Source organism: Pseudophryne corroboree, chromosome 12, assembly GCF_028390025.1.
Source record: "Pseudophryne corroboree isolate aPseCor3 chromosome 12, aPseCor3.hap2, whole genome shotgun sequence".
NCBI classification, from domain to species: domain Eukaryota; kingdom Metazoa; phylum Chordata; class Amphibia; order Anura; family Myobatrachidae; genus Pseudophryne; species Pseudophryne corroboree.
This window is the reverse complement of record NC_086455.1, coordinates 7145333-7171994: the sequence shown is the minus strand read 5'-3', so window position 1 is coordinate 7171994 and position 26662 is coordinate 7145333. Positions and strand designations below refer to the sequence as shown.

The 26662-nt window shown below is 48.3% G+C and overlaps 1 long non-coding RNA gene across 1 annotated transcript in view; it reads right to left on the bottom strand.

The window, feature by feature from the left end:
• Positions 1–26662, bottom strand: part of LOC134980163 (uncharacterized) — an 85526-nt gene that overhangs the window by 51444 nt on the left and 7420 nt on the right. Inside the window, exon 2 of the long non-coding RNA XR_010190345.1 lies at positions 18158–18237. This is a non-coding gene — a long non-coding RNA (uncharacterized LOC134980163). The remainder of the gene's footprint in view (positions 1–18157; positions 18238–26662) is intronic.

The following is a 26662-nucleotide window of genomic DNA, read 5'->3' as shown; positions in this document are numbered from 1 at the left end:
AGGTCTGGACTTCAGGGACTGAAGCCAATTCTTTTTGAAAGAAAATCGACAGGGCCGAAATTTGAACCTTAATAGATCCCAATTTGAGACCCATAGACAATCCTGATTGCAGGAAATGTAGGAATCGACCCAGTTGAAATTCCTCCGTCGGAGCACTCCGATCTTCGCACCACGCAACATATTTTCGCCAAATTCGGTGATAATGTTGCACGGTTACTTCCTTCCTTGCTTTAATCAAAGTAGGAATGACTTCTTCCGGCATGCCTTTTTCCTTTAGGATCCGGCGTTCAACCGCCATGCCGTCAAACGCAGCCGCGGTAAGTCTTGAAACAGACAGGGACCCTGCTGAAGCAAGTCCCTCCTTAGAGGTAGAGGCCACGGATCTTCCGTGATCATCTCTTGAAGTTCCGGGTACCAAGTCCTTCTTGGCCAATCCGGAACCACTAGTATCGTCCTTACGCCTCTTTGCCGTATAATTCTCAATACTTTTGGTATGAGAGGCAGAGGAGGAAACACATACACCGACTGGTACACCCAAGGCGTTACCAGCGCGTCCACAGCTATTGCCTGCGGATCTCTTGACCTGGCGCAATACCTGTCCAGTTTTTTGTTGAGGCGAGACGCCATCATGTCCACCATTGGTCTTTCCCAACGGGTTACCAGCAAGTGGAAGACTTCTGGATGAAGTCCCCACTCTCCCGGGTGAAGATCGTGTCTGCTGAGGAAGTCTGCTTCCCAGTTGTCCACTCCCGGGATGAACACTGCTGACAGTGCTATCACATGATTCTCTGCCCAGCGAAGAATCCTTGCAGCTTCTGCCATTGCACTCCTGCTTCTTGTGCCGCCCTGTCTGTTCACATGGGCGACTGCCGTGATGTTGTCCGACTGGATCAACACCGGTTTTCCCTGAAGCAGAGGTTCTGCCTGGCTTAGAGCATTGTATATTGCTCTTAGTTCCAGAATGTTTATGTGAAGAGACGTTTCCAGGCTCGTCCATACTCCCTGGAAGTTTCTTCCTTGTGTGACTGCTCCCCAGCCTCTCAGGCTGGCGTCCGTGGTCACCAGGATCCAATCCTGTATGCCGAATCTGCGGCCCTCCAATAGATGAGCACTCTGCAACCACCACAGAAGAGACACCCTTGTCCTTGGAGACAGGGTTATCCGCAGGTGCATCTGAAGATGCGACCCTGACCATTTGTCCAACAGATCCCTTTGGAAAATTCTTGCGTGGAATCTGCCGAATGGAATTGCTTCGTAAGAAGCCACCATTTTTCCCAGGACTCTTGTGCATTGATGTACAGACACCTTTCCTGGTTTTAGGAGGTTCCTGACAAGCTCGGATAACTCCTTGGCTTTTTCCTCCGGGAGAAAAACCTTTTTCTGAACCGTGTCCAGAATCATCCCTAGGAACAGCAGACGAGTTGTCGGCATTAACTGGGATTTTGGAATATTCAGAATCCACCCGTGCTGTTTTAGCACTTCTTGCGACAGTGCTAATCCCATCTCTAGCTGTTCTCTGGACCTTGCCCTTATTAGGAGATCGTCCAAGTATGGGATAATTAATATGCCTTTTCTTCGAAGAAGAATCATCATCTCGGCCATTACCTTTGTAAAGACCCGAGGTGCCGTGGACAATCCGAACGGCAGCGTCTGAAACTGATAGTGACAGTTTTGTACAACGAACCTGAGGTACCCCTGGTGTGAGGGGTAAATGGGAACGTGGAGATACGCATCCTTGATGTCCAAGGATACCATAAAGTCCCCCTCTTCCAGGTTCGCTATCACTGCTCTGAGTGACTCCATCTTGAACTTGAACTTCTTTATGTACAGGTTCAAGGACTTCAGATTTAGAATAGGCCTTACCGAGCCATCCGGCTTCGGTACCACAAAAAGAGTGGAATAATACCCCTTCCCTTGTTGTAGAAGAGGTACCTTGACTATCACCTGCTGAGAGTACAGCTTGTGAATGGCTTCCAAAACCGTCTCCCTTTCGGAGGGGGACGTTGGTAAAGCAGACTTCAGGAAACGGCGAGGTGGATCTGTCTCTAATTCCAACCTGTACCCCTGAGATATTATCTGCAGGATCCAGGGATCTACCTGCGAGTGAGCCCACTGCGCGCTGTAATTTTTGAGACGACCACCCACCGTCCCCGAGTCCGCTTGAGAAGCCCCAGCGTCATGCTGAGGCTTTTGTAGAAGCCGGGGAAGGCTTCTGTTCCTGGGAAGGAGCTGCCTGTTGCTGTCTCTTCCCTCGACCTCTGCCTCGTGGCAGATATGAATAGCCCTTTGCTCTCTTATTTTTAAAGGAACGAAAGGGCTGCGGTTGAAAAGTCGGTGCCTTTTTCTGTTGGGGAGTGACTTGAGGTAGAAAGGTGGATTTCCCGGCTGTAGCCGTGGCCACCAAATCTGATAGACCGACTCCAAATAACTCCTCCCCTTTATACGGCAAAACTTCCATATGTCGTTTTGAATCCGCATCGCCTGACCACTGTCGCGTCCATAAAGCTCTTCTGGCCGAAATGGACATAGCACTTACCCGTGATGCCAGTGTGCAGATATCCCTCTGTGCATCACGCATATAAAGAAATGCATCCTTTATTTGTTCTAACGACAGTAAAATATTGTCCCTGTCCAGGGTATCAATATTTTCAATCAGGGACTCTGACCAAACTACCCCAGCACTGCACATCCAGGCAGTCGCTATAGCTGGTCGTAGTATAACACCTGCATGTGTGTATATACTTTTTTGGATATTTTCCATCCTCCTATCTGATGGATCTTTAAGTGCGGCCTTCTCTTCTAAGCAGCTCTTTAGGAGAGCCACCTAGATTGCACCCTTCTCGGCCGGGCACAAAAATCTAACTGGAGTCTGGAGGAGGGTCATAGGGGGAGGAGCCAGTGCACACCACCTGATCTGGAAAAGCTTTACTTTTTGTGCCCTGTCTCCTGCGGAGCCGCTATTCCCCATGGTCCTTTCAGGAACCCCAGCATCCACTAGGACGATAGAGAAATAACCTTGCACCTGTAACATGTGCAGAGAGAGTTAGATGTGAAAGGAGTATGTCCAAACTGAAATCCAAATTCCAGTGTAAAAATAAAGCAGCCCGTATTTACCCTGCACGCAAAATAACATGGTGTGTCCAGGTACAAAGTTACTTGCTCTGTTCTGTCTTACTCTCCCCTCAGAATCAGGCCCACATGATATATTCTGCGGGTTCTTAGGGGGACATTTACTAAGCAGTGATAAGAGCGGAGAAGTGAGCCAGTGAGAAGTTGCCCCATCAACCAATCAGTAGCTCTGTATAATTTTATAGTATGCAAATTATAGATGTTACTTCAGTGCTGATTGGTTGCCATGGGCAACTTCTCCACTGGCTCACTTCTCTGCTCTTATCACTGCTTAGTAAATGTCCCCCTATGTTACAGACAGAGAGCTCTGCAGGACTTCCTGGTATGTATTCATACACAGCGGATGTGCGGAAATATTGGTACAGAGATACCCACCTGCTGCGCCTCTAATCCGCCTCTTGCGCACAAAGACTCACCATTGGGTTGCACTATTGAACCGTTCAACAAACCCTGTGGTTGCTCAGAATGCCTGTCGCTAGTAAGCCGTCTGGTCCTTTACAACTAAAGGGGTCATTCCGACCCGATCGCTCGCTGCAGTTTATTGCAGCGCAGTGATCGGGTCAGGTCTGCACATGCGGCTGCGCACTGTGGCGCCGGCGCATGCTGGGCGGCTGAGGGCCGTTGCATTGTATCGATCGCGTCTGCCTGATTGACAGGCAGAGGCGGTCGCTGGGCGGGAGGGGGCTGGACGGCAGCGTTAAGCAGGCGTGGCTGGACTGTTGGGGGGCGGGCCGGGGCGGCTGCGTGACCTCACACGCAGCCGCTGCGACCCGGGCAGCGAGGAGGTTCTCCCGGCCAGCCGCAGGACATGCGGGGCGGACTAGCCCTGTGCTGGGCGTCCCCCCCATGTCTGAGTGCCTGATCGTAGCTGTGCTAAATTTAGCACAGCTACGATCAAATCAAAATGACCCCCTAAGTACGAAGGCGCAGACAGGTCCCCGAACCTGCGTTTGCCTGGCCCCCATATCTACCTCCCACAGATGCTCACTATCTGTCACTCACGCTGCGAATAACTCTTCACTGCAATATGTATGTGCAGTGCAACTCTGAGTCTGTCCTGTGTCACCGATTCAGCCGTAGTGTCCCTGGAAACTATCTGAAATCGTTGCAGTTGGGTATATATAATAAGATTTTAAACCTACCGGTAAATCCTTTTCTCGTAGTCCGTAGAGGATGCTGGGGACTCCGTAAGGACCATGGGGATAGACGGGCTCCGCAGGAGATAGGGCACTTTAAGAAAGACTTTGGATCTGGGTGTGCACTGGCTCCTCCCTCTATGCCCCTCCTCCAGACCTCAGTTAGAGAAACTGTGCCCAGAGGAGATGGACAGTACGAGGAAAGGATTTTTGTTAATCCAAGGGCAAGATTCATACCAGCCCACACCAATCACACCGTATAACTTGTGATATACTAACCAGTTAACAGTATGAAAACAACATAGCATCAGTCCAAGACCGATGAAAACTATAACATAACCCTTATGTAAGCAAAACTATATACAAGTCTTGCAGAAGAAGTCCGCACTTGGGACGAGCGCCCAGCATCCACTACGGACTACGAGAAATAGAATTACCGGTAAGTAAAATCTTATTTTCTCTGACGTCCTAGTGGATGCTGGGAACTCCGTAAGGACCATGGGGATTATACCAAAGCTCCCAAACGGGCGGGAGAGTGCGGATGACTCGGCAGCACCGATTGAGCAAACAGGAGGTCCTCCTCAGCCAATGTATCAAACTTGTAGAACTTTGCAAAGGTGTTTGACCCCGACCAAGTAGCAGCTCGGCACAGCTGTAGTGCCGAGACCCCTCGGGCAGCCGCCCAAGACGAGCCCACCTTCCTAGTGTAATGGGCCTTAACCGATTTTGGTAACGGCAATCCTGCCGTAGAATGCGCCTGCTGAATCGTGTTACAGATCCAGCGAGCAATAGTCTGCTTTGAAGCAGGGCCGCCGACCTTGTTGGCTGCATACAGGACAAACAGTGCTTCTGTTTTTCTGATCCTAGCCGTTCTGGCCACGTAAATTTTCAAAGCCCTGACCACATCAAGGGACTCGGAATCCTCCAAGTCACGTGTAGCCACAGGCACGACAATAGGTTGGTTTATATGAAAGGATGAGACCACCTTAGGTAGGAATTGAGGACAGGTCCGCAATTCCGCTCTATCCATATGGAAAACCAGATAGGGGCTTTTATGTGATAAAGACGCTAATTTCGAAACTCGCCTAGCCGAAGCCAAGGCTAACAACATGACCACCTTCCAAGTGAGATATTTAAACTCCACTATTCTAAGTGGTTCAAACCAATGTGACTTAAGGAAACTTAACACCACGTTAAGGTCCCAAGGCGCCACCGGAGGTACAAAAGGAGGCTGAATATGCAGCACTAATTTCACAAAAGTCTGTACTTCAGGTAGAGAGGCCAATTCCTTTTGAAAGAAAATGGATAAGACCGAAATCTGAACTTTAATGGAGCCTAATTTTAGGCCCAAATTCACTCCAGTTAGTAGGAAGTGAAGAAAACGGCCTAGATGGAATTCTTCCGTAGGAGCATTCCTGGCCTCACACCAAGAAATATATTTTCGCCATGTTCGGTGATAATGTTTAGATGTCACGTCCTTCCTAGCTCTTATTAGCGTAGGAATGACCTCATCCGGAATACCTTTTTCCGCTAGGATCCGGCGTTCAACCGCCATGCCGTCAAACGCAGCCGCGGTAAGTCTTGGAACAGACAGGGACCCTGTTGCAACAGGTCCTGTCTTAGAGGAAGAGGCCACGGATCTTCTGTGAGCATTTCCTGCAGATCCGGATACCAGGTCCTTCGTGGCCAATCCGGAACAATGAGTATTGTTCTCACTCCTCTTTTTCTTATTATTCTCAACACCTTGGGTATGAGAGGAAGAGGAGGAAATACATAGTGTTCACTCTAGGCTGTTTTAGCAGGGCGCCGCGCCCTGCCCGTTTTTTAACAGGCAAAACCCGCCCTGCCCCTTTTGCGGCGCCCTGCTAGAACAGCCGCCCGCTCTCTGCCCTCCCGGCGTGTATAGATGCAGTGCGCATGCGCGCGGCATCCATTTACGCATTGGGAGAGGGCTGGGGGAAGCCCAGCACCGACGGAGGTGCTGGGCACGCCCCCAACTGTGACGTCGCCGGCCACAGACGCTCTCTATAGTAGCGTCTGTGGGCCGCACCGCCCCCTAAAATGACGGAGGCGTGGCCACGCCCCCTAATTTGTGTGGCCGCGCCCCCATTTCGGGCGCGCGCACATGTGCCCCCGGAGTCCGGCGCCCTGCCCCTTTTCACTCCTAGAGTGAACACTAAAATACATAGACCGACTGGAACACCCACGGTGTCACTAGGGTGTCCACAGCTACCGCCTGAGGATCTCTTAACCTGGCGCAATACCTTTGTAGCGACGGGACGCCATCATGTCTATTTGGGGCAGTCCCCACCGACTTCCAATCTGTGCGAAGACTTCCTGATGAAGTCCCCACTCTCCCGGATGCAGGTTGTGTCTGCTGAGGAAGTCTGCTTCCCAGTTGTCCACTCCCGGAATGAACACTGCTGACAGATCGCTTACATGATTCTCCGCCCAGCAAAGATTTCTGGTGGCTTCCGCCATCGCCACTCTGCTCCTTGTGCCGCCCTGGCGGTTTACATGAGCTACTGCGATGACGTTGTCTGACTGGATCAGAACTGGTCGGTCGCGAAGTAAGGTCTCCGCTTGACGTAGGGCGTTGTATATGGCCATTAGTTCCAGGATGTTGATGTGAAGACAAGTCTCTTGAGTTGACCAAAGGCCTTGGAAATTTCTTCCCTGTGTGACTGCTCCCCAACATCGGAGGCTCGCGTCCGTGGTCACCAGGATCCAATCCTGAATGCCGAACCTGCGGCCCTCTAGAAGGTGAGCACTCTGCAGCCACCACAGGAGAGATACTCTGGCCCTGGGGGACAGGGTAATCCGCTGATGCATTTGCAGATGTGACCCGGACCATTTGTCCAATAGGTCCCATTGGAAAGTCCTTGCATGGAACCTGCCGAAGGGAATGGCTTCGTACGTCGCCACCATTTTTCCCAGGACTTGAGTGCAATGATGTACTGACACTTGTTTTGGCTTCAACAGGTTCTTGACTAGAGTCATGAGTTCCTGCGCTTTTTCTATCGGAAGAAAAACCCTTTTCTGGTCTGTGTCCAGAATCATGCCCAAGAAGAGCAGACGAGTCGTAGGATTCAGCTGCGACTTTGGAATATTGAGAATCCAGCCGTGTCGCTGTAACACATTCAGTGAAAGTGATACGCGGTTCAGCAACTTCTCCCGTGATCTCGCTTTTATGAGGAGATCGTCCAAGTACAATTGTGACACCCTGCTTGCGCAGGAGCACCATAATTTCTGCCATTACCTTGGTGAAAATTCTCGGGGCCGTGGAAAGCCCAAACGGCAACGTCTGAAATTGGTAATGACAATCCTGCACCGCAAATCTCAGGTACGCCTGATGAGGAGGATATATGGGAACATGCAGGTATGCATCCTTTATGTCCAGAGATACCATAAAATCCCCCCCTTCCAGGCTGGCGATGACCGCTCTGAGCGATTCCATTTTGAATTTGAACCGTTTTAAGTAAAGGTTCAGGGATTTTAAATTCAAAATGGGTCTGACCGAACCGTCCGGTTTCGGGACCACAAACAGAGTTGAGAGGTACCCCTTTCCTCTTTGAAGCAGGGGAACCTCGACCACCACTTCTTGAAGACACAATTTGTGAATCGCATGTAACACTATCTACCTTTCCAGGGGAGAAGTCGGTAGCGCTGATGTGAAAAACCGGCGAGGAGGCACCTCTTCGAATTCCAGCTTGTAACCCTGGGAAACAATTTCTATTGCCCAGGGATCCACCTGTGAGTGAACCCAGATGTGGCTGATAAGTCGAAGACGTGCCCCCACTGGCGCGGACTCCCTCAGGGTAGCCCCAGCGTCATGCGGTGGATTTTACAGAGGCCGGGGGGGACTTCTGTTCCTGGGAACTAGCTGTGTTGTGCAGCTTTTTCCCTCTGCCCTTACCTCTGGCAAGAAAGGACGATCCACGTACTCTTTTGCTTTTATTTGAACGAAAGAACTGCATTTGATAATGAGGTGCTTTCTTAGATTGTGAGGGAATATAAGGCAAAAAATTCGATTTACCTGCCGTAGCTGTGGAGACGAGGTCCGAGAGGCCCTCTCCAAACAATTCCTCACCCTTGTAAGGCAAAAACTCCATATGCCTCTTTGAGTCGGCATCACCTGTCCACTGTCGGGTCCACAAGACTCGCCTAGCAGAAATAGACATAGCGTTTATTCTGGAACCCAGTAAACTAATGTCTCTTTGAGCATCCCTCATATATAATACAGCATCTTTTATATGCCCTAGGGTCATTCAAATGGTATCCTTATCAAGGGTCTCAATATCCGCTGATAAGAAATCTGTCCATGCTGCTACAGCACTACAAACCCAGGCCAACGCAATTGCCGGTCTGAGTAACGTACCAGAATGTGTGTAAATGGACTTCAAGGTAACCTCCTGCTTGCGGTCAGCAGGATCCCTGAGGGTAGCCGTATCTTGGGATGGGAGCGCTATCTTTTTTGATAAGCGTGTCAAAGCCTTGTCTACCCTAGGGGAGGATTCCCACTGTATTCTGTCCTTTGGCGGGAAAGGATACGCCATAAGAATTCTTTTGGGAATCTGCAGTTTTCTGTCTGGAGTTTCCCATGCTTTTTCGCATAATTCGTTCAGCTCATGTGAGGAGGGAAAGGTGACCTCAGGTTTCTTTCCCTTATACATGTGTACCCTCGTGTCAGGGACAGGGGGTTCCTCTGTGATATGCAAAACATCTTTTATAGCCATAATCATATATCGAATACATTTAGCCACTTATGGCTGTAATTTTGCATCATCGTAGTCGACACTGGAGTCTGAATCCGTGTCGGTATCTGTTTCTTCTATTTGGGATAGTGGGCGCTTCTGAGACCCCGAAGGTCCCGGCGACATTGGGACAGACATGGGTTGACTCCCTGACTGTACTCTAGCTTCAGCTTTGTCTAATCTTTTGTGCAATAAATTAACATTAGCACTTAAAACATTCCACATATCCATCCAGTCAGGTGTCGGCACTGCCGACGGATAACTTACATTCATACACTCCCCCTCCTCCTTAGGTGAGCCTTCAACCTCAGACATGTCGACACACGCGTACCGACACACCACACGCACACAGGGAAGCTCTTTTCTGAAGACAGGTCCCCCACCAGGCCCTTTGGAGAGACAGAGAGAGAGTATGCCCGCACACACCCCAGCGCTATATTACCCAGGAAAAAACACAGAATGTTTACCCAGTAGCGCTTTTCAAGTATGTATATGCGCCAATTATGTGCCCCCCTCTACTTTAAAACCCTCTTTCACCGTGGTATCAAGCAGGGGAGAGTCCGGGGAGCTTCCTCTCAGCGGTGCTGTGGAGAAAAATGGCGCTGGTGAGTGCTGAGGGAGAAGCCCCGCCCCCTCGGCGGCGGGCTTCTGTCCCGCTCTAAATTTCCAATAACATGGCGGGGCTCTTTATATACATGTACAGTGCCCAGCTGTACATGTATATATACATATACGCCACAGGAGAGGTTTATATTGCTGCCCAGGGCGCCCCCCCTGCGCCCTGCACCCTTACAGTGACCGAGGTGTGTGAGGTGAATGGGAGCAATGGCGCACAGCTGCAGTGCTGTGCGTTACCTCTATGAAGATCAAGCTGTCTTCTGCCGCCTCTGAAGTCTTTTCCTCTCATACTCACCCGGCTTCTATCTTCCGGCTCTGCGAGGAGGACGGCAGCGCGGCTCTGGGACGGACGGCGAGGGTGAGACCTGCGTACCGATCCCTCTGGAGCTACTGGTGTCCAGTAGCCTAAGAAACAGAGCCCTGAAACTCAGAGAAGTGGGTCTGTTTCTCTCTCCTCAGTCCCTCGATGCAGGGAGTCTGTTGCCAGCAGGCTCCCTGAACATAAAAAACCTAACTAAAATACTTTCTTTACAGGAAACTCAGGAGAGCTCCCTGAAATGCACCCAGTCTCCACTGGGCACAGTATCAAACTGAGGTCTGGAGGAGCGGCATAGAGGGAGGACCCAGTGCACACCCAGATCCAAAGTCTTTCTTAAAGTGCCCATGTCTCCTGCGGAGCATGTCTATCCCCATGGTCCTTATGGAGTCCCAGCATCCTCTAGGACGTTATATATATATATATATATATATTTATTTATTTATTTATTCTACAGCAGGAAAAGTAGCCGGAACACCGACTTTATGTCGTGAGTTACTGACTAGGAATTCCAAATCTGCTGAACAATCCTTCAGCCTCTTTCCATCTTTCACCAGTATGGGCACTCATTCATCTATATTCCGGACTAGATGACACATAGGTAACTCTGGGCTGCCTGTTAGCCTCTTCTCTAGGGGTAAGAGGTTATGGCAGTATGTTTTCTACAGTCACAAAAATCCTTTCAGTGCACCTGCACAAATGGAGGCAGCCATTTTGTATGATGACAAGCCAATATTCTCATGAAGGTCATAGATAATGGCTGCCATGATTCAGCGATATTACTGGTTTCTAGTGACTGGATAGATTGCACGCTCAGTGATGTCACTGTCCCCTAGTGAGTGGATAGGCTGCACGCTCAGTGCCGTCACTGTCTCCTAGTGAGTGGACAGGCTGCACGCTCAGTGATGTCACTGGTTCCTAGTGACTGGATAGGTTGCACTGTCAGTGAGGTCACTGGCTACTAGTGACTGGATAGGCTGCATTATCAGTGATGCCACTGTCTCCTAGTGAGTGGGTAGGCTGTATGCTAAGTGATGTCACTGTCTCCTAGTGAGTGGGTAGGCAGCCCGCTCAGTGATGTCACTGGCTTCTGGTGACCGGATAGGCTGCACGCTCAGTGATGTCACTGTCTCCTAGTGAGTGGATGGGCTACACGCTCAGTGATGTCACTGTCTCCTTGTGAGTGGATAGGCTGCATGCTCAGTGATGTCACTGTCTCCTAGTGAGTGGGTAGGTAGCCCGCTCAGTGATGTCACTGGCTTCTAGTGACCGGATAGGCTGCACGCTCAGTGATGTCACTGTCTCCTAGTGAGTGGATAGGCTACACGCTCAGTGATGTCACTGTCTCCTAGTGAGTGGATAGGCTGCACGCTCAGTGATGTCACTGGCTCCCAGTGACTGTATAGGTCGCCCTGTCAGTGATGTCACTGGATCCTAGTGACTGGATAGGCTGCACTCTCAGTGGTGCCACTGGGTCCTAGTGACTGGATAGGCTGCACGCTCAGTGACGTCACTGTCTCCTAGTGAGTGGATAGGCTGCACGCTCAGTGATGTCACTGGCTCCCAGTGACTGTATAGGTCGCACTGTCAGTAATGTCACGGGTTCTTAGTAAATATTATTTCAGCCCAAGAAATGTCTAGGTGACAGGTGTACTTTATATGTTTGCCTTTAAAATGAAGACTTTAAGCATCATGTGCACCTTTACTATGACCCCATGTACAGCTGTAGGAGAGGGGCATGGGTAGTCATTACCGTATTACTGTTTCCAATATACCCAAAGACGATGGCCAGAACCTGCCGCCATGTTAAAGCGCACAGCTTATAAACGGCTTCATTATCTCCTCCCTCCGAAAACTGAAGAAAGAAAATCTGTTATTTTTGAAATAAAAATGAATGAAGCACTTTGGAGTTTACAAATGACCTGAGGACAACTGTTTTCTATACAAGTAGGCGTTTGTTTTAGCATTAATGTGCACACTGGGCTTTATGGCCATAGCACCCTCTATGGGTCATTGCTACCAGGTACCTAGGTATTAGTGAATAAACTTCCTACACCATGGCGTTTAAGGACTGTTTGTAACAGGGACCAGTCAGAGGCAGGGAGTTTTGCATGTGATGGTGGTAGATGAACCTTACGGAGATGGCAAATTGGCGCCTCCGATGGTTTATGTGCACCATCGGCTCATATTGAGATGGTGGTAAAATAAGAGTACAAGATGGGAAGAATGGAAGAGTAGTGAGTACACTGGAAAAATATCTGAAGTTTGCACTCAGCGTTATCCAGTCTGCCACCAACCAGGAGAAAAGTGCAATGTTTCAGGCTTTAAGCTCTGCAATGTGTGACCTTTAGGCGGTTGTTGAATAGTGTTCAGGGGCAATTGGTAGATGTGTCACCCCTTTCACTTATTCCTTATAATACACAAGATTTCCCTCTGAAGTGGTGACATCACAGATCACTGATTAGAAGTCATGACATCACAACTAATTAATTTTTGCATATATCATCATCAACTGTGTGTTATATAGAGATAATTGTGGGGTCGTTTAAGAGGTTTCTCACGTTAAGCAGCCTGTAAGCTATGACTTTACCCAGGAAGCTTTGTGACGTATGATTATTTCGCTCTGTAGCACCTGTCTCTGCTCCTTTAGCCATTTCTTTATATCATAAGGCAGAGTTGTTTGATTTCCGTGCCCACGACATTAATTTAAGTTGTCAGATGGTAGCAAAATGATTTGCCAGTTATTTGGGCCAGCCTTAGAATTGCCTTTGCGCTGCATACAGATGTGTGGCACTGCGCAGGCATTTAGAGTTCAGCGTATATTATACATCTGCCCCAACTGGGAGGGGGGGATGGGGGGAGCCAGGGGAGATCACTTGTACCTTTTTAACTTCTCCGACTGGGCATTTGACGTGTACGTGTCTGTAAGACGCGTTTTTATCTTTGTACGTATTATGGGCTTGGGGAAGTTTGATGACGATGACCCCCACATTATCTACATGCTAGATTTGCAATTGCAAGTAACTTACAAAGTGCATGAATCGTACGTGTATGGATGCACCATTTCCACATACATCTGGCCCTTCAGCTCTACCACAATCTTTAGGGTGATGTGGGAATTATTTTACTCCATGCCGGTCCCTCCAACATGACCCCTACCATCAGGTGCACAATGCTCGGCACCTGGACTTGGACCATTTAATGTATGACTGCGGCCACCTGTAGTGAAACACCTTTCTCATCAATTAACCAGTTCAGCACAAGTGGTGACAATCATGCAATAGAGCAATTCCAGCACTGTGTACCTGGTAGAGAGGTCATGTAGGAGGGTCTGCCATGGTAAATTATTCTTTATGTACCTTCATAGCGATGATTTCTGATGAACAGACAAAGCTTTTTGGCATAATAAGCTATACGCTTAAGTTATTTAAACAATGGAAAGCCCGTTCAAAGTTAGATTGTCAGCTTTTCCCATGTTTTCCTACCACACAGTGTGGCAAGAGCCTGGGACAATGATAGTTGCCAGACTGGCACTGGCTACCAGCTTTGGTCTACAAAGCCACACCAACATAGGAAATACATGCAGCACCAGATTCTGGTCAGACCCCACAGGTACTGTAGCATGCAGGAAGGTCAAGTGTGAGCAGGAAGGTCAGGTGTGAGAAGGGAAGGTCAGGGGTCAGCCGGAAGGTCAGGGGTGAGCAAGAAGTTTAGGTGTGAGCAGGAAAGTCAGATGTGCGAAGGGATGGTCAGGGGTCAGCAGGAAGGTCAGGAGTCAGCAGGAAGCTCAGGTGTGGGCAGGAAAGTCAGTGTCCGAAGGGATGGTCAGGGGTCAGCAGGAAGGTCAGGGGTCAGCAGGAAGGTCAGGGGTCAGCAGGAAGCCCAGGTGTGAGCAGGAATGTCAGGTGTACCCCATATTTTAGGCTCTCCGTTTGCTTTTTTTCTACATAAACCTCCATTTTCTCAGCACACGATTGTCAATCCTGAAGTGATAAACATAAAAACGTTCAGACCGCCCTAAAGACGTCGCCGTGTAGAAAACCGCCATATCCGTCTTGCAGAATGTAGAACGTTCATCATCAGTCGCCATCACTTTCCTCCACCTATGTGTCGATGGCCACTCATTCATCTGCTTTTATTTTACTAAATATGTATCTTCCTTCAACGTATTTTTTTATATTTTATAAAAGATATCCTTACCCAAGCAAGCTATTTTATACTCTTTCTATATAGACAGAATGCTAGTGTGGTGCCCTGGCTCCAGCAGCTGCCACCACTCTTACCCATGGTAAATAAAGTATAATTACATTTGCTAGGAAATACAATGCGACTTGGGGTCTTCTTATTTGTGTCAGTGTGAGTGTGATATAAAGATCTACCTGGTAACATACTACATACAGCATGAAGGTAAATACGCCGTTCAGTGATACCCTGACATGCCACTGCAGATCTGTTACCTCCCACCAATCCATTCCAGACAGATGGAGCCTCGCCTACAGGACATCTTTTAGGTCACTGTGCAGATAGGATTTGATACAGGTCATGAAGTGGAGACTGCAGTCATTTGAGCTGCTGTGACATCACTGGCTCCTCCCCTGTGCAAGAATCCATCAACCTACACTGTGCTTTTCAACAAAGTGAGTGACACGGTATGGTATTTGGTTTAGTATTAATACTACAGTGACCGGGGGCCCTTCTTATGCCCACAACTAAACAACAACTACCTCTGTGGTAGAGTCCACCTTAGGTACGACTAGTTATGATTAACCACTTAAATGGCATGGTCAGATCACATGCAACCGCGTCACCCCACTGTGTCCCCCTAGTTTTTGAGGAGGAGAGCCGTTCTGCAGATGCGCATAATATAACCTTTAATTATAAAATAAAAATGTGAGGAGAACAATATTATGAATGGTCTTGAAGGGAAACATCGTTAGTGGTTAACACATTTGCTTTGTCATACCCAGTCATACTTCAGGACATTGAGGAGGATTAGTAAAGGGGGCAAAGTAGGGTTAGGCACCAGGGGGAGGATTAGCATTGAGGAGAGGGGGGGGGGGATAGGCACCTGGGCAAGGACTAGTATTAGGGTGGGGAGGGGAGGGGGAGGGTTAGAAACCAGGGTGAGGATTAGTATTGGGGGGGGGGGGGGGGGGGCGGAGGGTAAGGTTAGGCACCTGGGCAAGGACTAGTAGTGAGGAGGTGGGGGTGGGTAGGGCTAGACACCAGGGTGAGAAGTCATAAGGGTGGGTAGGGTTAGACACCAGGGTGAGGAGTAATATGGGTGGGTAGGGTTAGACACCAGGGTGAGGAGTAATATGGGTAGGTAGGGTTAGGCACCAGCGGGAGTATTAGTATTGGGGAAGGGGGGGTGGGGGGTGGAGGGTAGGGTTAGGCACCAGGGTGAGGATTAGTATTGGGGGGGGGGGGCGGAGGGTAAGGTTAGGCACCTGGGCAAGGACTAGTAGTGAGGAGGTGGGGGTGGGTAGGGCTAGACACCAGGGTGAGAAGTAATAAGGGTGGGTAGGGTTAGACACCAGGGTGAGGAGTAATATGGGTGGGTAGGGTTAGACACCAGGGTGAGGAGTAATATGGGTAGGTAGGGTTAGGCACCAGCGGGAGTATTAGTATTGGGGAAGGGGGGGGGGGGGTGGAGGGGGGGGTTAGGCACCAGGGTGAGGATTAGTATTGGGGGGGGAGGGGTGGTGGGGGGGAGGGTAAGGTTAGGCACCTGGGCAAGGACTAGTATTGAGGGGGGAGGGGGGGGGGAGGGTTAGACACCAGGGTGAGGAGTAATATGGGTGGGTAGGGTTAGACAACAGGGTGAGGAGTAATAAGGGTGGGTAGGGTTAGACACCAGGGTGAGGAGTAATAAGGGTGGGTAGGGTTAGACACCAGGGTGAGGAGTAATATGGGTGGGTAGGGTTAGACACCAGGGTGAGGAGTAATAAGGGTGGGTAGGGTTAGACACCAGGGTGAGGAGTAATAAGGGTGGGTAGGGTTAGACACCAGGGTGAGGAGTAATAAGGGTGGGTAGGGTTAGACACCAGGGTGAGGAGTAATATGGGTGGGTAGGGTTAGACACCAGGGTGAGGAGTAATATGGGTGGGTAGGGTTAGACACCAGGGTGAGGAGTAATATGGGTGGGTAGGGTTAGACACCAGGGTGAGGAGTAATATGGGTGGGTAGGGTTAGACACCAGGGTGAGGAGTACAGGTTGAGTCTCTCTTATCCAAAATGCTTGGGACCAGAGGTATTTTGGATATCGGATTTTTCCGTATTTTGGAATAATTGCATACCATAATGAGATATCATGGCAATGGGACCTAAATCTAAGCACAGAATGCATTTATGTTTTATATGCACCTTATACACACAGCCTGAAGGTCATTTTAGCCAATATTTTTAATAACTTTGTGCATTAAACAAAGTGTGTCTACATTCACACAATTCATTTATGTTTCATATACACCTTATACACACAGCCTGAAGGTCATTTAATACAATATTTTTAATAACTGTGTGTATTAAACAAAGTTTGTGTACACTGAGCCATCAGAAAACAAAAGTTTCACTATCTCACTCTCGCTCAAAAAAGTCCGTATTTCGGAATATTCCGTATTTCGGATATTTGGATATGGGATACTCAACCTGTAATATGGGTGGGTAGGGTTAGACACCAGGGTGAGGAGTAATATGGGTGGGTAGGGTTAGACACCAGGGTGAGGAGTAATATGGGTGGGTAGGGTTAGACACCAGGGTGAGGAGTAATATGGGTGGGTAGGGTTAGACACCAGGGTGAGGAGTAATATGGGTGGGTAGGGTTAGACACCAGGGTGAGGAGTAATAAGGGTGGGTAGGGTTAGACACCAGGGTGAGGAGTAATATGGGTGGGTAGGGTTAGACACCAGGGTGAGGAGTAATATGGGTGGGTAGGGTTAGACACCAGGGTGAGGAGTAATAAGGGTGGGTAGGGTTAGACACCAGGATGAGGAGTAATATGGGTGAGTAGGGTTAGACACCAGGGTGAGGAGTAATATGGGTGGGTAGGGTTAGACACCAGGGTGAGGAGTAATAAGGGTGGGTAGGGTTAGACACCAGGGTGAGGAGTAATATGGGTGGGTAGGGTTAGACACCAGGGTGAGGAGTAATATGGGTGGGTAGGGTTAGACACCAGGGTGAGGAGTAATATGGGTGGGTAGGGTTAGACACCAGGGTGAGGAGTAATATGGGTGGGTAGGGTTAGACACCAGGGTGAGGAGTAATATGGGTGGGTAGAGTTAGACACCAGGGTGAGGAGTAATATGGGTGGGTAGGGTTAGACACCAGGGTGAGGAGTAATAAGGGTGGGTAGGGTTAGACACCAGGGTGAGGAGTAATATGGGTGGGTAGGGTTAGACACCAGGGTGAGGAGTAATAAGGGTGGGTAGGGTTAGACACCAGGATGAGGAGTAATATGGGTGAGTAGGGTTAGACACCAGGGTGAGGAGTAATATGGGTGGGTAGGGTTAGACACCAGGGTGAGGAGTAATAAGGATGGGTAGGGTTAGACACCAGGGTGAGGAGTAATATGGGTGGGTAGGGTTAGACACCAGGGTGAGGAGTAATATGGGTGGGTAGGGTTAGACACCAGGGTGAGGAGTAATATGGGTGAGTAGGGTTAGACACCAGGGTGAGGAGTAATAAGGGTGGGTAGGGTTAGACACCAGGGTGAGGAGTAATAAGGGTGGGTAGGGTTAGACACCAGGGTGAGGAGTAATATGGGTGAGTAGGGTTAGACACCAGGGTGAGGAGTAATAAGGGTGGGTAGGGTTAGGTACCAGGGGGGGAAATACCAGTATGCCGCTCAGTCAGACATCACTGTCAGTGGCGCTGGTCAGGTGGTCACTGGGGGGACGCTGGAGATGTCGCAGCTGCTGGGACCAGGTAAGTAACTGCTGGGCCACCAGGAACGTTAGGCTGACATTCTATCATGTCAACATTATGCTGTTAACATTGGAGCGAGGAGTGAACAGAGCGTGGAGGGACTGGGGCGTAGAGGGACTGGGGCATGTAGGAACTGGGGCGTAGAGGGACTGGGGCGTATAGGGACTGGGGCGTAGAGGGACTGGGGCATAGAGGAACTGGGGCATAGAGGGATTGGAGTGTGGAGCGTCGAGGAAACTACACAATGTAAACAAAACTGTAGTAGTCAAACAGCTCACCTGTGTACTGTAAGGAAATAAAGCTCTAAAGGCTGCAGGGTGACCAGGAAGGTGCCAGGAATGACCGTATTGGCGCGTACCTAAAATACAGACACCGTATTCAAACCCATAACAAACAACATATATCACAAATCTAAAATGAGCTTACTGTATCACACTCGGCCACTAGGTGGCAACATAAGTACACAAAAAGACTTAGGCGCTCATTTCCCATTCACGATTTGCAGCGGGATCCGACAGTTACTAGGTCAACAGTCAATAGGTCGACACCATATGGTTGACATACATTAGGTCAACATTGACAAAATGATGACATGACAATGGTCGACGCATTACTTTTTCATACTTTACCATCCACGTAGACTACGATTGGGAATAGTAACCTGTGCCGGGCGCAGCGGTAGTGGAGCGATTCGACTTTGCCTGAAGTTCGCTCGCCATGCAAGGGGACGCGGCACATTTATTGGGGTTCCACGTGCGAATACGGAGAAAATGACACCAAAATTAACTAAAAACTCATGTTGACCTTTTCATGTGACATCCTTTTGTCAATGTCGGCGTTCAGCGTGTCGACCTTTTGGGGTCGTCCTAGACACTATCAACCTAATAACTGTTGACTTTGTATACCACACCAAGCAGCATATCGCCCCTAAAACACCCATTTTTGTGGGATACCTGCATATACTAAATGTTACCCAAATGCACCTCCGTTATGTCCTGTGGTCCCTCCGTTATGTCCTGTGGTCCCTCCGTTTCTGACAGTAGCCGCAGCTCACACTGTTTCTATTTACTAAGCCGTTGCGGCCTATGGGCTACAATATCCAATAATTACAGGGAGCGGGTTCCTGCAGATTCCTCCCCGGCAATGTCTGCTGTACATGTGGGGTCAGCGGACAGCGCATGTATAGTAGCGCGCTGTGGTCCAGATATAGAAGTGAGGTGACCGATTCCAACACATTGCAGGAGCAGGATCCTTGCGGAGCCCCCGCGTGTGCATTTTGATGAATGTTTATTAGAATTATTGCACCTGCAACTCAATAATTGATACATTTGCCCCTTAGGGGTAAATGTACTGTAATAACCCCTTTGTAAACGTGGCAACCTTTGACTTGCCGTATGTAAGACAATGTGAATAACTGTGAGATCACCAAACAAATGACATTTTGAAAAAATGCTTCGCCACAGGTTGCCATCCCGATTTGTTTCTATGTTAAAAGCCCAAGTTGCCAGATAGATATACAGTAGCAGGCAGCCATTTTGAAAGGTGACAAATATGCAGCAGAAAAAAACAACAAAACAAAAAACAACAACAACAACAACAACAATATCTGAATTGCAAGAGGTGCCTCAGTTGCAGCTATGTTACCTGGCACTGTCATTTAGGAAATAATGAAATACAGTATATCATTTTTAAGTATTTATTTTTAAGGTGTGCCTGCACCCCCAAAACAGGCCAATACAAAGAGGGCTAGTGGCACTACAGTAATGAAACCTCCAGCATTGGATGCCATAGTGCCAATTCAGCCCTAGGACTGCCACCACAGGGGTGTATTAGGGATGGCCATCATCGATGGTTTTTGCCCGATGTAGAATACTTTTGCCATTGATGGGGGAGAACCAGATGGTTTCCCGTCATGGATGTCATAACCATTTTTATATTTTTTTAACTAGGTGTCTGGACACGGAGCATAGCTCCGCCCCTGACACCCATGAAGCCACGCCCCCAGGTCCTGACTGGTTCGCGGCTCGCTCAATACTAAAGTAGGAGGTGATTATCGATATCTGAAACCATCGTTGGTTCCATTACAAATGGTTTCCCACCATCAAGATTATCCATCGATGGATAACTCACCGATAACCATCCCTAGGCTGTATTCCCTTTGTTGACTGGGCCTGCAAGAAAAATGTGGGTGTGGGGTAAAAGTATGATTAAAGATAATCAAAATGTTTTTTTTGTTGTTGTCTTTTTTGCTGTATAAACTTGGGGAGAGACACAGACTTTTTTATTTTATTTAAACTAACTGCAAACAAGCCGTAATAGGCCAAGCCGTCAGCAATGTGCGGTTTTATAACCCGCAGCACATTGCAGACAGCCTGGCTTCACAGACTCCAAATTGCCGGCTATTACTGAAGGGTTAAATCTCCTCTGTCAGTGTGCATTGTGTAAATATTGTTTCTTTTTCTTTTGCCTTGGATTTAGCTTGCATTGCATAAAATGAATATAGCTCCACCCATAGTTTGTTGGGAACTGTGTGAAATCACCACCCCTAGATGAAGTACTAGGCTGTATCCTACATCCCCCCCCATGTAGCCTGTTTTATCCCTCCTATGCAGTAAAGTTAAACCAATAAAGTATTTACTTTTGCCTACCCCTCCCTGGACATTCCAATCCCTCCCTAGACAATGATGCCTTATATACCATTGTTATGAACAATAAACGCAGAGTGATTCTTAATTACATGGTGTCGTGTATAATCTGTAATTTTAAGGATTGCTCTCACTGACGTCAGTGGCCATCAAATCGAGGGGTACAAGAAGAGGCTGATATCCTTTCAAGTGGGGGCTCAGTCCTGGATTCAGTTGATCGCCCCCGAATCGGTAAGATAGAGAATTCATTGTCTGTCTTTTCCGTAAGGGATTGCGTTCAAACACTGAATTTGAACTCGCTCCGTGTTCCGGGAACACGTGACAAGGTAATATTTAAGTCCGGGACTTAATATTACGTAGTTTTATGTAAAGCCATAAAACAGGTATCAGGGATACCATATAATCTTTAATGTCTGGGACTTAAAGATACGTCTGAGAAAAGCGCAATTCTCCAAAGACGTTAGTATCTGGGATACTTAAAAAAATAGACCTGGGGTCTATACGTAACGTAGAAAATACCCCGATTTGATCGCCTATATTCTTGTATGCTTGTAGTGTGATAAGTTCTTATGTTTGGTCCAGACGGCTGGTAAGTTTTCGTCTGCCAGATATCTTTACTCAAAACACTTTTCTTGCTTCCTGTTTAAAACGCTGTATTTTTTCTGACATCTTGTACGAAGGTAAGCGTACCCGTCAAAAGATTTCATGTTCTCATTATACAGATAATATTGTGATATTGTCAATGACTAATTAACTGGTGTTAACTAATGCATGCATAGAAAGTTTTTGTAAATTGCATAGAAAGTCTTTTTGTTGTGAAGTTGTATAGAAGGTTTTTTTTTAAACTGCATTTTTGTTGTGATATTGCATAGACAGTTGTTATAAGTTGTTGTAGAAATTGCGTAGAAAGCTGGTGTAGATTGTATTCTTTACTATGGGAGGGGGTCAGAGTAAGACAGTCATTTACCCCCCACCTTTACCAGGAGAAACATGTAAGGAATATGTTGCCCGTAACTCCACCACAGATTATTATTTAGTTAACCCTTGGGTGGATAACTTAGCGGGGTGGACAGAGAAAGTTGGCAGCCCCAGTCCATTCCCCCGTGACGGTATTAATTATCCCTTTTATATGGACATGGTCAAAGGTCTTTGTCTGGAAGACAAGGAAGCCTGGCCATGGTACGATCATGACCCACAATGGGACATGACATATATGCGTGCTGGAGGAGAGCAATGGCTCACGATAGCACCTCATTGGTATGACAAGAATATCAAGCAGAAACAGCGTAGAATAAAATCTGTAACTTCCAGACTGCATAAAGCTGAGGAATTTAGAAGCAACAAGTTTCTGAAAAATTCTTCTCCCCCGCCTTACAATCCCCTATACCCCTCCTTAAAAGACACAGATCTGTTAGCTGCAGTTGCTTTGTCACGAATTCCGATGCAAAGGGGAGGGGGAGGAGGGGAAGGGGAAGGAGAAGGAAGCTCAGTTGCTTTGTCACGAATGCCGATGCAAAGGGGAGGGGGAGGAGGGAAAGGGGAAGGAGAAGGAGGCTCAGGAGGAATAGCCCCCCCTGACAGTACCCTCCACATAGACGTAACCACCCCCGCCCCTAGTGCCCCTACTCCTAACAAACAAATCACCTCCCGCCGTAACGCTGACTCAACTGTTATCATTCACCACCCTCTTACCCCCTCCATAACGCGATCCGGCACTGGTTTCCTTGAAAACAGTGCTGATGCCAGCAGTGTCGCCACCCAGCACCTGCCCTTCATGACAGTAGGGGATCAGTTGTTAAAGAAACCCATTGAAATAGAGGATTTAGACAGAATTGTTAAGAACTGTCCCAAACCCACTGTTGCACCTGACGGCTGCATAGCTTACTTGAAAAAGGCTTGCACAGGACGCAGCTATACTCAAGAAGATATGAAGCTGATCATAGATGGGGTTATAGACCATTACAACGGGTGGGATTGGAAAAAGATTCCCACCATAAACACTCCTACCACCCTTAACGATGCCGTTCGCTACCCTCTCAATACTGGGGACGGTGTAACGGAGATGTGGAAGGAAATTGAGACCCATATGAAAGAGATTTTTAAAACCCGAGCTTCTCTTCCTATTGCCGTAGCATGTAAACAAAAGCCCACTGAAACTGTCACTGAGTTTTGGAAGAGGTTTAAAAAGTGTTGGTCTGAAGATGCAGGTCTTACTCTTGTAGATACAGACCATTTACTAATTTCTACCTTTGTAAATAACTTGTTGCCATCTGTTATGGTCCCTGTTAAGCAAGGTGTTTCTTCCTGGACCTCTGATAATATTAAGGAATTTGAAAAGCACTTATATGAAAAGGAAGCTGCAGGATGCTTTGATGTTAAAAAACCCTTGCAGAATGCCCCAACTCATAATTACCAAAATCACAGAAACCGGGGAGATAGACGCCAGCAGCACTTTACTGGCCCACCCCGCAATCCAGCCCGATATCAAAACCCACAAGCCAGGCCACCCCACCCCCCCTGACTCTGCCAGCAGGAAACAAACCTCCTGCTTCAACTGTGGAAGGGACGATCACTGGGCAAGGGATTGCCCTTGTCCCCCACAAAACCACCGACAGCCCCAAGCTCCGGCTCCCTCCCGGGATCATCCCCGACAGTCACACAACAACCCCTTTCAGGATCATGTCCGATTCCGAGTTGACTGGCAGGACCCCTCCCACTGACGGGGCCCGGAGGAGGGTATCCCAGCCTTTGCCCAACTCACCAGACACTGGAAGGACCCACCGCTACTAACCTTGATTATAGGAAAGAGAGCAATCCCTTTCCTGGTAGATAGCGGGGCAACTACTAGTGTTTTGTGTGTCGACCTGTACGATGGTCATTTGGAAAAGACTGCTCCTTCAATGGGAATCAATGGGATACCCACAGATGCTTACCTGACAGATGCCCTTAGTGTCAGAACCACGGGAGGCACGTATATGGGTAAACACAATTTCACTGTAATACCTGAATGTCCAATTAATCTTCTGGGAAGGGATCTTCTTAGCAAACTCGAAATCTCCATTCTCCCTTCACCCACTAGCAGTGGCCTGGAGGTCGAGTCCCCACACCTACCGGTGTGGGAGGCAACAGACATTACACCTGATTTTGACAAAGTGAACCCTGCTCTATGGTCGGAGGGTCCCTATGACACTGGCCTCATTCCTTGCACACCATATAGAGCAACCCTGAAACCTGACACACAACCTGTCTATCAAAAGCAATACCCCTTGTCACAAGAGAAGGTTGAAGGTCTTAGACCAATGATACAACAGTTTCTCCAACAAGGCATTCTCAGACACATAATCTCACCTTACTGCACACCAGTCAACCCTGTTGCTAAGTCAGATGGTAGTGTAAGGTTTGTACAAGACCTCAGGGCAATTAACCAACTCATTGTGCCCATAGCACCCATTGTACCTGACATTAACTCACTCATTTCAGCTATCCCTGCAGATGCTGCAATTTTTTCTGTGATTGATTTAAAAAATGCATTTTTTAGCATTCCAGTGGATGCACAGACACAGTTACTTTTTGCATTTTCTTTTGAGGGCAAGCAACTCACCTGGTGTCGTTTACCCCAGGGCTATATTGACGCACCCGTTGTCTATAGCATTGTACTCCAGGCCACATTGGGGCCCTGGCAACCTCACCATGGTTCAGTCCTGCTACAGTATGCAGATGATCTGCTGCTCTGTAGTCAAACTGAGGAGGCCTGCCGGGAGGATGGTATATCACTGTTAAACTGGCTCTGTGAATGTGGACACAAGGTGTCCAAAACAAAAATGCAATGGTGTAAGAAGCATGTGGATTACTTAGGTTTTGTGCTCACTCAGGGGGAAAGGAAAGTCAGTCCACAGCGCATTCAGTCTGTATTGGGCCTGGTCACCCCAACTACCCAGAGAGAACTGCTGTCTTTTCTGGGTATGGTAAATTACTGCAGACAGTGGATATCTGATTGTTCCTATTATGATAACATTTTGAGACAAGCCACACTGAAAGACAAACCTAATATTGTACAATGGTCACAAGAAATGTTAACTGCATATGAAAGCTTAAAGTGTATGTTAATGAAAAGTCCGGCACTTGGCCTCCCCAACTATGTACTACCTTTTCATTTGTTTGCAAGGGACAATTGTAAAACCATGGCGGGGGTGCTCACACAGTTTCATGGAGGAAAGTTGCGCCCAGTGGCATTTTTTTCCAAAGTAATGCCTGTCACTGTGCAAGGTATGCCTGCTTGCCTCAGGGCACTTGCAGCCTGTGCAATGGTAACTGAAATGGCCACCACACTCACCCTAGGCCACACAACAATACTTCACACCACTCATGATGTTCTAACCATTTTAAAAGGGTTACACACACAACACATGTCAGCTCAGCGCCTTAGTGGATATGAGGTTCTCCTTTTGAACAACCCCTCCCTCACCATTAAGTATGCCACCAACTCTTCAGGTCCTGCACCCATTCTCAACGCTCTCCTGGGGCTCAAAGGTCCTGAAGACCACCCTCCTGAACCCCATGACTGCTCAGCCTCCATTGAGTCAGAAACATCCCCCAGACTGGACATGTCCCCTGTCCCTGTCCCCGACGCGGATGTCATTTTTGTAGATGGTTCCTGTAGCAGACCCAATGACACCACGTACCAAGCGGGTTATGCTATTGTCACTCTCCCTGACATTATTCTGGAAGCACAGCCCATTCCTTACCAGTCAGCACAGGCTGCAGAGCTCATTGCTCTCACAAGGGCTTGTCACCTTTACCGGAATAAACCAGTCACCATCTACACTGACTCCAAATACGGGTACGGCGTCGTGCATGACCATGGGGTCATTTGGCAACGCCGTGGTTTCCTTGGAGCTGATGGAAAAGGCATATCACATGCCCAACTCATCTCTGACCTTCTGCATGCCATAACCTTACCCTCTGACATTGCAATCCTCCATTGCAGGGCACACACCGGGGGGAAGGATGCAGTCTCCCTTGGAAATGCCCTTGCTGACTCTGCTGCCAAACATGCAGCCTCACAGCCCATCACTCAGGCCCACATGACCATCATGACCCCCCCAGCTCTCGACAACCATTACCTGATCACCCAGTTACAGGCCTCAGCCTCCAATGCCGACCTAGCTGACTGGACTTACCCAGTTTTGCAGAAGAATCCTAAAACAGGATTAATCTGCAAAGAGGGGAAACCTTGTATACCCCAGTCCAGTGCACCCTTGTTTATTGCCCACTACCATGGCATAGGACACCACAGTAAGGCAACAACTACCTTACTCTTACGTAATGATTTCTATGTCACGGATGCCAAGTCATTAGTAGATCAGTATGTCAGTAGATGCATCACTTGCCTGCGAAACAACCCCAACAACCCTGACAAGGCAAAACATCAGCATCTTGAATACCCCACCACACCCTTTACACACCTGCAAATTGACTTCACCCATATCCCAGGTACTGGTAAACAGGAATATGCCCTGGTCATTGTAGACATGTTCTCTCGATGGCCAGAGGTATTCCCCACTAAATCTGAGGATGCAAAGACAGTTGCTAGGATCCTAACTCAGGAAATCATCCCCAGATGGGGGTGCCCATTGCAAATCAATAGTGATAAAGGCTCCGCCTTTACAGCAAAAATTACACAGGCCTTGGTAAAGGCCCTGCAGGTGGAATGGAAGTTCCACATCCCGTATCACCCGCAGAGTTCAGGGGTCGTAGAACGCATGAATAGGACCCTCAAAGACAAGCTTAGGAAGGCCACAGGGGGTACCTTCCATAAATGGAAGAAGGTCCTTCCTATTATCCTAGCAGAGATCAGAATGACACCACAAAAGACTTTGGGTTACTCCCCCTTTGAAATATTAATGGGTAGGCCCTTCCCTACACCTTGGGCTAAGAAACCATTAGTAATACAGGAGGGAGATCTAGAACTTATCAGAGAAGAGTATGTCAGGTCCCTGATAATAAAACTGAATGAAATTGAACATGAGGTTGTTTGTAAAAACCCTTTGAATCCACAGGAACCTACACACCCCTTTAAAGTCGGAGACAGAGTCGTGGTGAAGGTGCTCCCCAGGAACAAGAGCCCAGGAGACTTTA